A 14,770-nucleotide genomic window follows, 5' to 3' on the forward strand; every position below is an offset into this window, starting at 1 on the left:
AATGGTGAGCTAATACCCAGGAAACTGACCATGACCTACATGTGGTAGGAGCTACACTATCCTCAAAGTCTGTACTTGTATTTTTAAGTCCACTTGTATTCTTATTAATTGATTGATTTTGAGTGTGGATTTCATCATGAGTACTTGTTTATACTGTTGTAAATTGTCTCTGGTCATGACTAATGCACTTTAAATATTTTTCTCCACATCTTCATAATATTAACTATTGGCATAAACCTTCTTTGTCTGTTTGTTATACTAGTCTGCAATCTCCTGGAGTGAATTTAAGTCTTCTGCAAACAACAGAAGACCCATCTTAATTAATCTTGCATGCCTATCTAACCATCAGACTTTGACTTTATTAGCCACTACATGTAATAATTTTAAGTAAGCGCTACACTGGTGTCATTGACAAGATTGATGCTTTACCCTGGGTTTCACCTATTGTGGTGACTGGACATTAAAATGGTGGAATATGGATGTGTGCAGACAGGAGGGAACCAAACAAAGCCATAATTACTGACTCCTACCCATTGCCACACATGGGCAAAATCTTTACAAAACTACAAGGTGCAAAGATGTTCTCCACAACTGATCTGGCCAATGCATTCTACTAGCTTCCTCTTCATGAAGATAGCAGAGACCTTACGGCATTCATCACACAGGAGGGACTCTTTATATTCTGATCAAACCCTTTGTTTGCCTTTACAAACTAATATTAAATTATTGAATTAGTCATACACCAATATGACTCTGCTTTTGTGTTTTTTGTTTCTTTTACAGTGAAAGAAATGAATGAGTCAACACAAAACACAACAGTCAATGACTCTATGTCATTCTACGATGGCGATTACTATGACTGGGCCGAATACCCTGAAAATTTTGCTACTCCTTGTCTTTACCATATGAGCTTCAATGTGAGCAGGGCTCTTGACCTGTATGTCCATCCAATCATCTGCATCTTGGGCTTTGTGGGGAACAGTGTGGTGATCGTCACCTATGCGCTCTACAAGAAGACCAAGTCCACGACCGATGTCTACCTGCTCAATGTGGCCATTGCTGACTTGCTGTTCGTGCTAGCGCTGCCTCTCCTCATCTACAATGAGCTTTCTAACTGGTCGATGGGGCCGGTGGCCTGTAAGCTGCTGCGTGGCATCTACAGTGTGAACCTGTACAGCAGCATGCTGCTGCTTGCCTGCATCAGCATCGACCGCTACATCGCCATCGTCCAAGCTCGCCGCAGCTTCAGGCTGCGCTCACTGTCATACAGCCGCCGCATCTGTACCATCATATGGGCCTTCGCCATACTGGTGTCCGTGCCCACTTTCTACTTCTACCAGCTGTACCAACCGACACACCTCACTACCTTCTATTTGGTTGATGATGAAGAGGAGGACCAGAGTTCTTCGGCTTCACAAGTCTGTGAGTTGAGGTTTGGGGACAGGAACCCAGTCCTGAAGACCAAAGTGGCCATCCCCAGCACCCAGCTGGCTGTGGGCTTCTTCCTGCCGCTGTTCATCATGATCTTCTGTTACACCTTCGTCATCATCACCCTGATGAAAGCCAAAAACTTCCAGCGCCACAAAGCAGTTCGGGTGGTGCTGGCAGTGATGGTGGTGTTTATCATCTGCCACCTGCCCTACAACCTGGTTCTGCTACACAAGACCATCAAAATGTTCGAGTTGCACGCCTGTTCAGCTGACGATGCTTGGCAGACGGTGCTGGAGGTGATGCAATCTGTGGCGTACCTGCACTGCTGCCTGAACCCGGTGCTGTATGCCTTTGTCGGGGTGAAGTTCAGGAACCACTTCAGGAGGATCTTCCGGGACTTGTAGTGTGTGAGTAAGAAGTACATCAGCCCACGCCGCTTCTCCAGGGTCACTTCTGAGACCTATGTGACCTCGGTCAGTCGCTCAGTGGATGTGTCCAGTGAAACTGGCTCTTCCTTCACCATGTAATGTTGCCCGGCCGCTGGATCTGTGGATCTGGAAGATTTTGAGGCCTGAGTGACTCAAGTGTGATTCTCTTGTTTGTAAAACAGCCACAGGACTCATAAGACAAATATCTGGGTTCGCAGATCATGTAGAAAAGTTCTAATTAGACGATAAACATGCTACTTTTTGAATTTGCTTCTATTTTATTGTTTTGAGTGAATATTATCCTGCGGCAACATGTTGGAAGAAGTAAAAGTTTGGATGGGAAGGTCTCTGCTTTGGTGCTAAACTGGATCCATTGGTATTACGTTGTGCTTATTAGCAGCCATACAGCTGAGTGTAACTGCTGTATAGTCCCACAGGGATCTGGTCTGGGACCTCTTTGATTCAACATCTTCCACCTACACAAATCATTACCATTTGTTATCAAAGATATGCAGATGATACATAAACACACAACTATAACCAGGGAATCAAAGAAAGAAGAAGGTTTTGCAAGATCTCATTCAGTGCACATTCACATTTTGGTCTGCTTTAAACAAATCAAATCAAACTTTATTTATAGAGCACATCATCATACATAAAAAGCAACTCAAAGTGCTTTATATTAAAGGTCATGTGTGCATATATATATATATATACATATATATATATACATACATATATATATATATACATACATACATATATATATATATACATACATACATATATATATATACATACATACATATATATATACATACATATATATATATATATACATTATATATATATATATATACATATATATATATGTATGTATATATATATATATGTATGTATATATATATATATGTATGTATATATATATATATGTATGTATATATATATATATGTATGTATATATATATATATGTATGTATATATATATATATATGTATGTATATATATATATATATGTATGTATATATATATATATATGTATGTATATATATATATATATGTATGTATATATATATATATGTATATATATATATATATATATATATATATATATATATATATATATATATATATATATATATATATATATATATATATATATATATATATATATATATACACAGACACACACTGACCCACACATAACATCAGCCCATGTACATGAAACAATGTCTCAGCATACTGTCCCATACCCAACCATTTGCATCAGGAAAACTAATAAACTGTAGAATTGAACTTAAAAATGAAATAATATAAAATGAAACAAAATAACCTCAAATATTCATTCCTTCATTCATTCAGACAGCCTAAGGAGAGGGTCGGTCTGAAGTAAATAAAGCGATTTGTGGCAATAACTCAATCAATCCCAGCCCTTCTGGGCTCAGAAATAAAAATAAATTAGCCTGAAATGCACATAATAGTTCCACTTTGAGGTTTTCAAGTTCCCCCTCCTGTTAGGTTGACGTCAAGTGCGGGGGATTCACATGCGGACTCGGCTAGGAGTTTCAAACAATAATTTATTTGCTTCCTTCGGATTTCTGATTCTTTCCCAGGTAGATGCGGAAGATAGGTTTAGTCAGCAGGCAGACAAGCGGGGAGGCAAACCCAGCGGACAGAGAGGCGGGCAGGCAGGCAGGCAGGCAAGCGACAGGGCAGCAATCGGGCATACAGGCAGGATCTCTGACGGGGAAAAAACACACAGGTTATCGATCAGGACTACACACAGGGAGAATCTTTCAGGCCGAGAGTTGTACCGCAGGACGTTCAACAATCTGGCGATGAACAGCAGGCTGGGCGGATCTTAAATAGTGCTGCCGCTGATTGCCAAGATGAAGATCAGGTGCTAGGATGCCAAACACGCCCACCAGGGAACAGGATCACAACAGTACCCCCCCCTCAACGGGAGCCACCAGGCGACCGAAACCGGTCAGGATGAGCCTGGCGAAAGTCACGAACCAGGGAGGCATCCAAAATGAAAGAGCGGGGGACCCAGGCACACTCCTCAGGACCATACCCCTCCCAGTCCACCAGGTATTGAAAACCCCGACCACGACGGCGCACATCAAGGAGACGGCGGACCGTGTAAGCCGGGCGACCAGCCACAAGCCGGGCGGGAGGAGGGGGCCTGGAAGGAGGGACCAGAGGACTGGACGAAACAGGCTTAAGTTGGGAGACGTGGAATGAGGGATGAACCTGCATGGAACTGGGGAGCTTGAGTTGGACCACAGTAGGGTTGATGATCCGTTGGACTTCAAAGGGACCCAAGTAACGAGGGGTCAGTTTCCGGGCATCGGTTCGTAAGGGAATGTTCCTGGACGAAAGCCAAACCTTCTGACCGGGGGAATAATCGGGTGCAGGAGTCCGGTGACGATCCGCCTGGCGCTGATTCCGTTCCCCAGTTCGGAGAAGCGCAGCCCGAGCCTTCTGCCAAACCCGTCGGCAGTGGCGGATGTGAAGCTGGACAGACGGCACCGAAACTTCACCCTCCTGGGCGGGGAATAGTGGCGGCTGGTACCCTAGGGAGCACTCAAAAGGGGATAATCCAGAGGCTGAGGAGGTGAGAGAATTGTGTGCATACTCCACCCAGTCCAGATGTTCGCTCCAAGAGGACGGGTTAGCTTCCGACACACACCGGAGGGCAGTCTCCAAGTCCTGATTAGCCCTCTCAGCTTGACCATTGGTTTGGGGGTGAAAACCTGACGACAGACTCAGAGTGGCTCCAATAGACTGACAGAAAGCCCGCCATACCTGTGACGTGAATTGGGGCCCTCTGTCAGACACGATGTCCGCGGGCAGTCCGTGGAGCCGAAACACGTGATGTACCAGTAGGTCAGCCGTCTCCTTGGCCGAGGGGAGTTTGGGGAGAGCAACAAAATGCACGGCCTTGGAAAAACGGTCAACAATGGTTAGGATAGTGTCTTTACCTCTGGAGACGGGTAAGCCAGTGACGAAGTCCAGGGCAATGTGGGACCAGGGCCGGCTGGGAACAGGTAAGGGTCGTAGGAGACCGGCTGGTGGTCTATGCGAGGCCTTACTCCGGGCACAGGTAGTGCAGGCAGCTACATACTCCCGAGTATCCTTATCCATAGTGGGCCACCAAAACCTACGCTTGATGAGGGATAGGGTGCGCGTGGATCCAGGGTGGCAAGCCAGGCGAGAAGAGTGACCCTACTGGAGGACCTGTGCCTGGGTCAGGTTGCTGTCGCTGGGCTGCGAGGACCTTATCCTCTACGTCCCAGGTAACTGCTGCAGCAATGCAGGTGGCAGGCAGGATTGTGTCCGTGGAGGGAGTGGATCCTGACGTGAACTGGCGGGAAAGGGAGTCTGGCTTCTGGTTCTTGGAACCGGGTCGGTACGACAAAGTGAAATTGAAACGGTTAAAGAAAAGGGACCAACGGGCTTGACGGGGATTCAACTGTTTCGCGGACTGCAGATACTCCAAGTTTTTATGATCTGTCCAAATGAGGAATGGCAGCCTAGAGCCCTCCAGCCAGTGACGCCACTGTTTGAGCGCCAATTTAATGGCTAGTAGCTCACGATCTCCGACGTGGTAATTCTGTTCGGCTGGGGTGAGGCGTCGAGAAAAATAAGCGCAGGGATGGAGTTTCTGAGTCCTGGAAGATCGCTGAGACAGCACGGCTCCAACCCCCTTGTCCGAGGCATCGACCTCAACCACAAATTGACTACTGAGATCAGGGTGGAGGAGAACTGGTGCTGTGGTGAAGAGTTCCTTTAGTTTAAGGAAGGCCTGATCTGCAGGTCCAGACCAGGTAAAGGGAACTGATGGTGAGGTAAGGCGAGTAAGAGGGGCTGCAATCTGACTATAGTTACGGATGAAGCGACGGTAGAAATTAGCAAATCCCAGGAAGCGTTGCAGGTCCTTTACAGAGGTGGGAGTGGGCCAATTTACAACCGCCTCGATCTTCTCCGGGTCTGCTCGGACCTGCCCAGTTTCAAAGATGTATCCAAGGAAGGATACTGTATTAGCATGGAACTGGCACTTCTCAGCCTTGACGAACAAGCGGTTCTCCAAAAGTCTCTGTAAGACTAGTCGGACATGTTGTATGTGCTCAGACTGGGTCCGGGAGAAGATGAGGATGTCGTCTAGATAGACGAAGACGAAGCGGTTAAGGAAATCTCGTAATACATCGTTTACCAGGGCCTGAAACACAGCAGGAGCATTGCATAGGCCGAACGGCATAACCAGGTATTCAAAATGGCCCAGGGGAGTTCGAAATGCGGTCTTCCATTCATCTCCTTCTCTCATTCTGACCAAGTGGTAAGCATTACGGAGGTCGAGCTTAGTGTAGATCGTGGAACCATGAAGGGAATTGAAAACTGACTCCAGTAGTGGTAGAGGGTACTTGCTCTTCACGGTGATGGCATTTAAGCCCCGATAATCAATGCAGGGCCTAAGGGAGCCATCCTTCTTAGAGACAAAGAAGAATCCTGCTCCTACGGGTGAAGATGAGGTCCTGATCAATCCAGCTGCCAGGGAATCTGAGATGTAACTCTCCAAGGCCTCCATCTCAGGTCGGGATATATTGTAAAGTCGGCAGGTAGGTAGCGGAGCACCTGGGAGCAAATCAATGGCGCAATCATAAGGCCGATGGGGTGGCAGCGCTAGGGCTTTATCTTTACTGAAAACCTCCGTTAGGTCGTGATAAGCCGTAGGGACTGCGGATAGGTCTGGGGTAACGGGGAATTGACCAGAAACGGATGAAGTCGAGGGAACAGCCGACTGAAGACAGGTGGCATGACAGAAAGCGCTCCAATTAATTATTCTCCCGGTCTGCCAATCTAGGTGCGGGTTATGTTGTGACAGCCAGGGGTGACCCAACACTAGCGGAGATTTAGGTGAGTCAACTATAAAGAAGGGGATGTATTCTTGGTGGTTGCCAGAGACTATCAATCTAACGGGGATGGACTGTAGGGTTATGGAATAGAGATGGCTACCATCTAGAGCCTGTACTGACATGGGGGAAGAAAGAGTCTCTGCACCTATTCCCAGGGTGGTGGCCAAGGTCTTATCCAAGAAATTGGCCTCAGCTCCGGAATCAATTAATGCCTCAACAGAATGGGGGGTCTGGTCTGTGAACAGGGTTACCGGGATAAGTGTCCTTGTGTGCGGGACCTCCTTGGGGGATGTGGTCGCCAGTACTCCTGCTGCTACTGACGACCCTGGTCTTTTACCCGGTTTGGGCAGAGAGATATCCTGTGTCCAGATCTCCCACAGTAATAGCAATCACCAGAATTCCTTCTCCTCTGCCGTTCCTCTGAGGAAAGGTGAGCCATGCCCAGCTGCATGGGCTCCTCCGTAGATATGGTTGTGGGAGGCAGAGGGAAAGTAGTTGCTCCAGAGGGAACCTCAGGATATTGGCTAGAACGCCGTTCTCTGTCCCTTTCCCGTAGCCGGTTGTCGAGTCGTATGGCGAGAGAAATCAGCTCATCCAGAGAGCCAGGTGTGTCTCGGGTGGCCAGCTCGTCTTTAATCCGACTGCTTAACCCGTTAGCGAAGATGTCCCGGAGTGCTTCGTTGTTCCAGCCTGAATCCGCAGCTGCTATCCTGAAATCAATGGAATAGTCAGCAACACACCGATCTCCCTGACGGAGATTAAGTAGCCGTTTGACTGCTTCACCTCCCCTAACTGGGTGGTCAAAAACTTTCTTCATCTCCTCGACAAACGAGGAGTAGGATGAGTATCTGAAACCCTGCTGTTCATATGCTGCCTCCGCCCATGCCAGTGCCTTTCCTTCCAGAAGCCCAATAACATATGAAACCCTGGATCTATCATTAGCATAGGTGAGTGGCTTCTGGTCAAAGACAAGGGAGCATTGAAGGAGGAATCCTCTACATTTTCCCAAATTCCCTGCGTAGGGCTTAGGATCTGGGATGTGTGTCTCTCTTACTGTGACTGCGGGACCGTGCTGAAGTGCGGGTGCGTCGGGAACCGGATGCTGGAGAGGAGCAGGAGGGGTTAATCCAGCGATATGCACGGTTAGTTGAGCCAGCTGAGAGAGTATGGTGTGGTAATTTTGATCCAGAGTCAACATCATCTGCTCATGTCGAGCGAGGCGAGCATTCTGACCTGAGAGGGTTTGTTGCAGTGGGTCCGAGGCGATTTCCGGGTTCGAGTCCGCTGAATCCATTTGTGGCCAGATTGTTCTGTTAGGTTGACGTCAAGTGCGGGGGATTCACATGCGGACTCGGCTAGGAGTTTCAAACAATAATTTATTTGCTTCCTTCGGATTTCTGATTCTTTCCCAGGTGGATGCGGAAGATAGGTTTAGTCAGCAGGCAGACAAGCGGGGAGGCAAACCCAGCGGACAGAGAGGCGGGCAGGCAGGCAGGCAAGCGACAGGGCAGCAATCGGGCATACAGGCAGGATCTCTGACGGGAAAAAAACACACAGGTTATCGATCAGGACTACACACAGGGAGAATCTTTCAGGCCGAGAGTTGTACCGCAGGACGTTCAACAATCTGGCGATGAACAGCAGGCTGGGCGGATCTTAAATAGTGCTGCCGCTGATTGCCAAGATGAAGATCAGGTGCTAGGATGCCAAACACGCCCACCAGGGAACAGGATCACAACACCTCCAACCCAAGGTACTTAGTTGTGCATAGTACATTCAGATCCATCATCTAAGACAGCATATGTATCAAAGGTATTGCTTAATCTTACTTTAACTACTTTAAGCAGTACTTTTGCTGAAAGACTTTGTAGGTTCATAAATAACACTCCAGATACTCGTGTTCTGTTTACGTCATGCAATACTCAGAGAAGCTGACTATTTTTGGGTTCTACTACATTTCCAACATCTGTTTTGATCCTTTAACCATTTTCTCACTTTGTCTATGCTCAAACATTTCAAGCTTTCACGGCGACTCGCCCACGGGCTGTTTTACAATTTTTTTTTTAATATCACGCACAATCCATCTCGTACAATATCTTAGACGTTTCCTATTTCAATAAAACTACCCATGATGCACCGGTAGGCTCTCCCCTTCTGATTGACCCAATTTTTGACCAACTGGATTGATTCATGGTCTGTCATGATGATCCTTCCTTAGCCAATAATACCCACTGAGTGTCAACCCAAGTGGCCTGACAATCACATACTTTTCCGCTTCCAGACCTTCCCCACAAGCTCTGATGCCAGTTCTGACACCATTGTCATATAGCCATTTATATTCCCATCACAGCAATGTGAAGCTTCTGTGTGTGGGATGTAAAATGGCTTCAGAGCGTAAACATTTGCGACAACTTGCGTACTTTTGTGCGTCCGTGCGCAAAGGCAGAGGAAGCCTTTTTTTGTGCACAGATTGTTTTGAGGTGTGCCTTAGGGCTCTGTGTTGGGACCGCTTCCGTTCTTATTGTACATCCCTCCTCTTGGTCAGATTATCCAGCAGTCTAAGGATGTTTCCTATCACTTATTTGCTGATGACCTCCAACTGTACTGTTCATTTAAAGCTTCTGAAACCCACAAATTAAGCTTCTTACGTAACTGCCTTTCAAAAGTAAAACAGTGGTTAAGCAATAACAGTATCCAACTTAACTCTGATAAGACCGAAACACTTATTATTGCTCCAGACAGTGAAATCCCCCCTATATTGCCGCTCCTGCTCTCAGCGAAGGCGGACGATTTTTCTCTGTGCTCCTGTTTCCTCCCCCCCCTCCCACTCTGGCCTGCAACTTTGTCCTGTCTGACTCAGAGCCTCTTTTTACATCTCTTTACTTGAACTTACATCATGGATCTGATCAGCTGGTCTCTCAATGCAATTGATCAAATTTTCTCAACCTGAAGATCGAGCAGAAGGCAGCCCGCATGTCCTGAGGGAACACTTCCGGCTGGATACATTCAGGACTCATGGGCCAGGTGGAGACCGATGTGTCTGGCGGTTCTGTCCTCTGAGGACGTGGAGGATGTTTACCTCTTTGGATTATTGGTGATCGGAATTCTGCTGATTGGTGCTGGCGGAGCTCTGATCTATCTCAAGACCTGTGAGATTCTAGCAACAACTGGCAAGCTGCCAGAATTCTGTAACGGTATGGGCCAAGCTTGCAGTACAGACTCTTGCGCTGACTGGACTCGACCGTAAGCAGGATACCAGTCTCGCCCAAACTGGCCATTTGGTGGAGGTCCCGGAGCTGATCCGCAGAATCGATAACAACATGGAGAAGATGTCTGCTAGAATCGGTGGAAATTGACCCAATTTGGCTGTTTGGAGCTTCCAGCCTGAGACCTGATATGGACTCAAGGCCGAGGGCAAATTGTTTTCCTCACCTGGAACCCAAACAACAATCATATCTGGATTGGCCTTGGCCTTGGGCCGGTGCAACCCCCCTGAGAACAGAAGAATAGATGTTCATAGACACTCTGTCCCCCTCCTCATCCACCTCTGGTTCCCTCCCACATGACATACCGGCTCCCTGGACTTTGTATGTCTTGTTTGAGTTTGTTCTTTTTTTTTTTTTTCTTGTCCTGCATTTACGCAGGCAAAATGGATTTTCTGGATGCTGTATTCTGCTGGGAAAATTTACTTTGTCAAGGGAAGCATCATAGATATGATGCTCCCCTTGATATTCTAGATTTTAATTTTATTTTTCTATTTATTTTGCATAATTGTTTGTGTTACAAAGTTTGTACTGCTGGACCGGACTGGAGAGGACAGAAGAGGGACAAAAAGAGAATCGAAAAGAAGAGAAAACAGAAAACAACTTGTAGAGAGAAAGAGGGAGAGAGAAAGAAAAAAAGAGAAAGATTGAAAAAGAAAACAACCTACACACATTTGCATGTATATAAGCACAAATACACACCCACTTATACACTATTCACAAAAAGTTAGGGATATTCAGCTTTTGGGTGAAATTTCACAAAAAGCCTAAAATGCATTCAAACCTGTACAGGTGAACTTAATGTGATCTTCTCTAAGCTTTTAAATGCACATGTCCAACTGTTAAATGTTTCAATAAATTTTGCACAAGTTGCTGTTCTCTAACAAGGAGCTTAACGGCAAAAATCACGGCAGGTGTGTGATCCTTGAATTGACCAATAAATGTCCTGGTTCAATGAGAGCTGGTGTTTAAACAGTTGTCCTCATCATGCTGTTCACATTTTGACATCATGAGACCAAGACGACACCTAACAATGGAACAACAGTCCCTTGCCATTGCGATGCTTCAAACAGGACGTTCTCAGACAGAAGTGGCCACTGAGCTTGGAGTGTCACTGAGTGTCATCAGCAGGTTGCAACAGAGATATGGAGAGACTGGAAGAGTCACAGAAAGGCCTAGAAGTGGACGTCCTTTGGCCACATCCCGTGCTGATGACCGCTACATTGTGAACACTGCCCTGAGAAACCGGATGATGAATGCCACTCAACTCCAGGCACGTTTAAGAGAGGTGAGAGGCACCCAAGTGTCACGTCAGACCATTCGAAACCGTTTCCATCAGCGTGGTCTGCGTGCTAGACGACCTGTACGGGTACCTGACCACACCACCAGGCACAGGCATCATCGTCTTGCATGGGCCAGGGAGCATTTACGCTGGACGAGGAACCAGTGGGCCTCAGTGCTGTTCTCTGATGAAAGTCGATTCACACTGAGCAGAAATGATGGCCGGCAACGATGTTGGAGACGTCAGGGAGGGCGCTATGCATCAGCCACTGTTGTCACCAGGCGAGCTTTTGGTGGTGGCGGTGTTACAGTGTGGGCAGGGGTGTCCACTTGGTACAGAACTGCCCTACACTTTGTGAATGGTACAGTGACAAGCCCATACTACCTGAATAACATCATTAATTCAGTGATTGTGCCCCTACATGAACAGCACAGGCCTAATTTCATCTTCATGGACGACAATGCTCCTGCTCATCGAGGCCGCATCATCAGGGAACGGCTGTTGGAGACTGGTGTACCTCAAATGGAATGGCCTGCACTCTCTCCAGACCTGAATCCCATTGAAAACCTGTGGGATCAGCTGAGCCGTCGTGTAGAGGCTCGAAACCCTGCACCCCAGAACCTCAATGACCTGAGGGCTGCCCTTCAAGAAGAGTGGGATGCCATGCCTCAGCAGGCAATAAGTTGCCTTGTGAAGCATGAGACGTCGTTGTCAAGCTGTAATTGATGCTCAAGGGCACATGACCAGATATTGAGACGTTCAATTTTTTTGTTGTGGTGTAACTACCATTGTTGTTACCTTTTGTGTTGAATGAATTGTTTGAGATGAGGAAATCAGTAGTGCATCCTTCTACTTAAATGTCTTACTTTTATATTATATCACTGTAGCATGAACATATTGCATTTTCCATAAATTTCACCTGAAAGCCAGATATCCCTAACTTTTTGTGAGTAGTGTATATGGATCAGATCAATACAGTGACCCAGGTTTTACAACTGGACAGTGTTTTTACATCCTGCACTTTTTACACTGCAGTTTTTTTCAGTGCAGATATGTAAATGTTAAACTGGCTTCATGAAGCTGCAGCAGAACTTTACATCAGCATACAGAACATCACTTTAACTACATGCACAACAATGAGTCGTGTTTGAAACGGTTGATGCATATAAAACAAGACGAAATCATTCATTCATTTTCTGAATCATTCATTCATTCATTCATTTTCTGAACCGCTTATTCCAATTCAGGGTTGTGGGGAAGCTGGAGCCTATCCCAGCTGGCTTTGGGTGACAGGCAGGGTACACCCTGGACAGCTCGCCAGTCCATTGCAGGGCCACACACAGAGAGACGAACAACCACACTCATGCTCACACTCACTCCTAGGGGCAATTTAGAGTGACCAATTAACCTAACATGCATGTCTTTGGATGGTGGGAGGAAGCTGGAGTACCTGGAGAGAACCCACGCATACACGGGGAGAACATGCAAACTCCACACAGAAAGGCCACTGACCAAACCAGCCAAGGATTGAACCAGCAACCTTCTTGCTGTGAGGCCACAGTGCTAACCACTGCGCCACCGTGCAGCCCCCATTTTCTGAATAGCTTAATCTAATTCAGGGTCGCGGGGAACCTGGAGCCTATCCCAGCTGGCTTTGGGCGAAAGGCAGGGTACACCCTGGACAGCTCGCCAGTCCATCGCAGGACAAGACAAAATCATAAATGGGAAATTTGTTTCATGTGGTTGTCCTGTGGAAGTAGAAGAGACAACGATGAGATGTACCTTTAACTCAGAGCCAGACAGGCATTTCCTCTAATTATCTCCTGCACCTCAGTTCCAGTAAACAATCCAAGGTAAATGGTGATGACTGTGGAGAGATAACGTAAATAAAAATTACTTAAATTTCTTTAAACTAATAAATCTCAATCTTGTCTTTAGAATCTTTTATGTTGGACTTTTGAAGTTGCTTTATGGAGCCTGAAGATAATGTCCAATATCCTCATGTCAGCCAGATGAATAACTGCTGGATCATCTCTGCATCCATGTGTGAAACACAGAGGCAATAAATAGTTTGTCATTAACAAAGAATGAACGTGCATAATTTAGGCATCCTCAATCATAGATGAAAAATTACTTCAATGACTCAGAAGAGACAATTTGCAGGCTGGAAATTAGTGTTATGATTCTTCTTCCTCTTGTTTTGTTGTTTTTTTTTTTTGTTTTGTTTTTTTTTATTTATTTATTTTTTTTAGACTCTCTTAGTCAGGTCCATGAACAAGGGTTAAACGCTGTGGAAAAGACAGACAACCTCACACAGAGCAGATTCAGGGCAGGTGTTTAAATAGAGGTAAGAACAGGTGAGGACAATCTGCAATCAGGCAGGGGAAGATTGCAGCCCGTTAGGGGCAAAGCAGAAATCATGACAATTAGTGAGTCAATGATAAACATGATCAACATGAAATCAGTTAACAGAAGAATTAATTCAATTCAGTTCAATATAGCTTTATTTGTATAGCACCACTTAACAACAGTCTCATCTCAGAGTATTTTATAGACACATTAATCTGAGCCAGTTCATAAATATCGCTTCGGTGTGTAACTTTGCCAAGAGCATGTCAGACTCTGTAGTTTTCTCTGGTCCCTTGCCAAATCTAATCAGCGATGACATGTTTAGCCGCATGTCATCCTTCAACCGCTGGTTGTCTAGGTGGTGTCCCGATAACAATGTGGGTTTTATAGATAATTGGAGTGCTTTTTGGGGAAAGCCTGGTCTTATTAGGAGAGATGGCATCCATCCCACGTTGGATGGAGCCGCTCTCTTATCTAGCAATATGGACTCTTATTAGTCAGCTAAATTGACAACTCAGGGTTGGGACCAGGAGGCAGAATTGTAGTCCTACACACTTTTCTGCAGCTTCCCACCTGCCGCCGCCCACCCAAAACCCCATTCCAACCTTACACAACTCCCCAGCAGTAACAATTAAACAACACAAAACACTTCTGGGGTTAATCGTCAAGACCTCATAAAAATAAAAATAATGGATCTAATAAAATCTGAAAATAAGACAATAAAGTGTGGCCTACTGAATATCAGATCCCTCCCAAATAAGTCTTTATTAGTCAATGACTTGATAGGTGATCACCACATTGATTTATTCTGTCTTACGGAAACCTGGTTACAGCAAGAGGACTATGGTAGTATTAATGAAGCTACGCCAGCTAACTATTTAAACTTTCACATTCCTAGAACTACAGGCAGAGGAGGAGGTGTTGCAGCTATTTTTCAGTCAGAATTTTTAATTAATCCTAAGCACAAAACTAACTATAAATCCTTTGAATTCCTGACATTAAATTTATCTCATCCAAAATTGAATTCAGAGAAACTGCTCCTTTTAGCATTAGTGTATCGCCCACCTGGACCTTACTCCGAGTTTCTGACTGAATTCTCTG

General features: G+C 45.8%; 1 protein-coding gene and 1 pseudogene across 2 annotated transcripts in view; one reads left to right on the forward strand and one right to left on the reverse strand.

Moving 5' to 3' along the window:
- LOC306767611 (uncharacterized protein) overlaps positions 1–14,770 on the reverse strand; it is a gene marked incomplete at both ends in the record, with an annotated part of 105,124 nt that overhangs the window by 50,891 nt on the left and 39,463 nt on the right. The window lies entirely within an intron of this gene.
- LOC306767590 (C-C chemokine receptor type 6-like) lies at positions 831–1,958 on the forward strand (annotated as a pseudogene). The gene has a single exon. The product of its transcript is annotated as a C-C chemokine receptor type 6-like (transcript).

This window comes from Telmatherina bonti, assembly GCF_933228915.1.
Source record: "Telmatherina bonti genome assembly, chromosome: 16".
NCBI lineage: Eukaryota > Metazoa > Chordata > Actinopteri > Atheriniformes > Telmatherinidae > Telmatherina > Telmatherina bonti.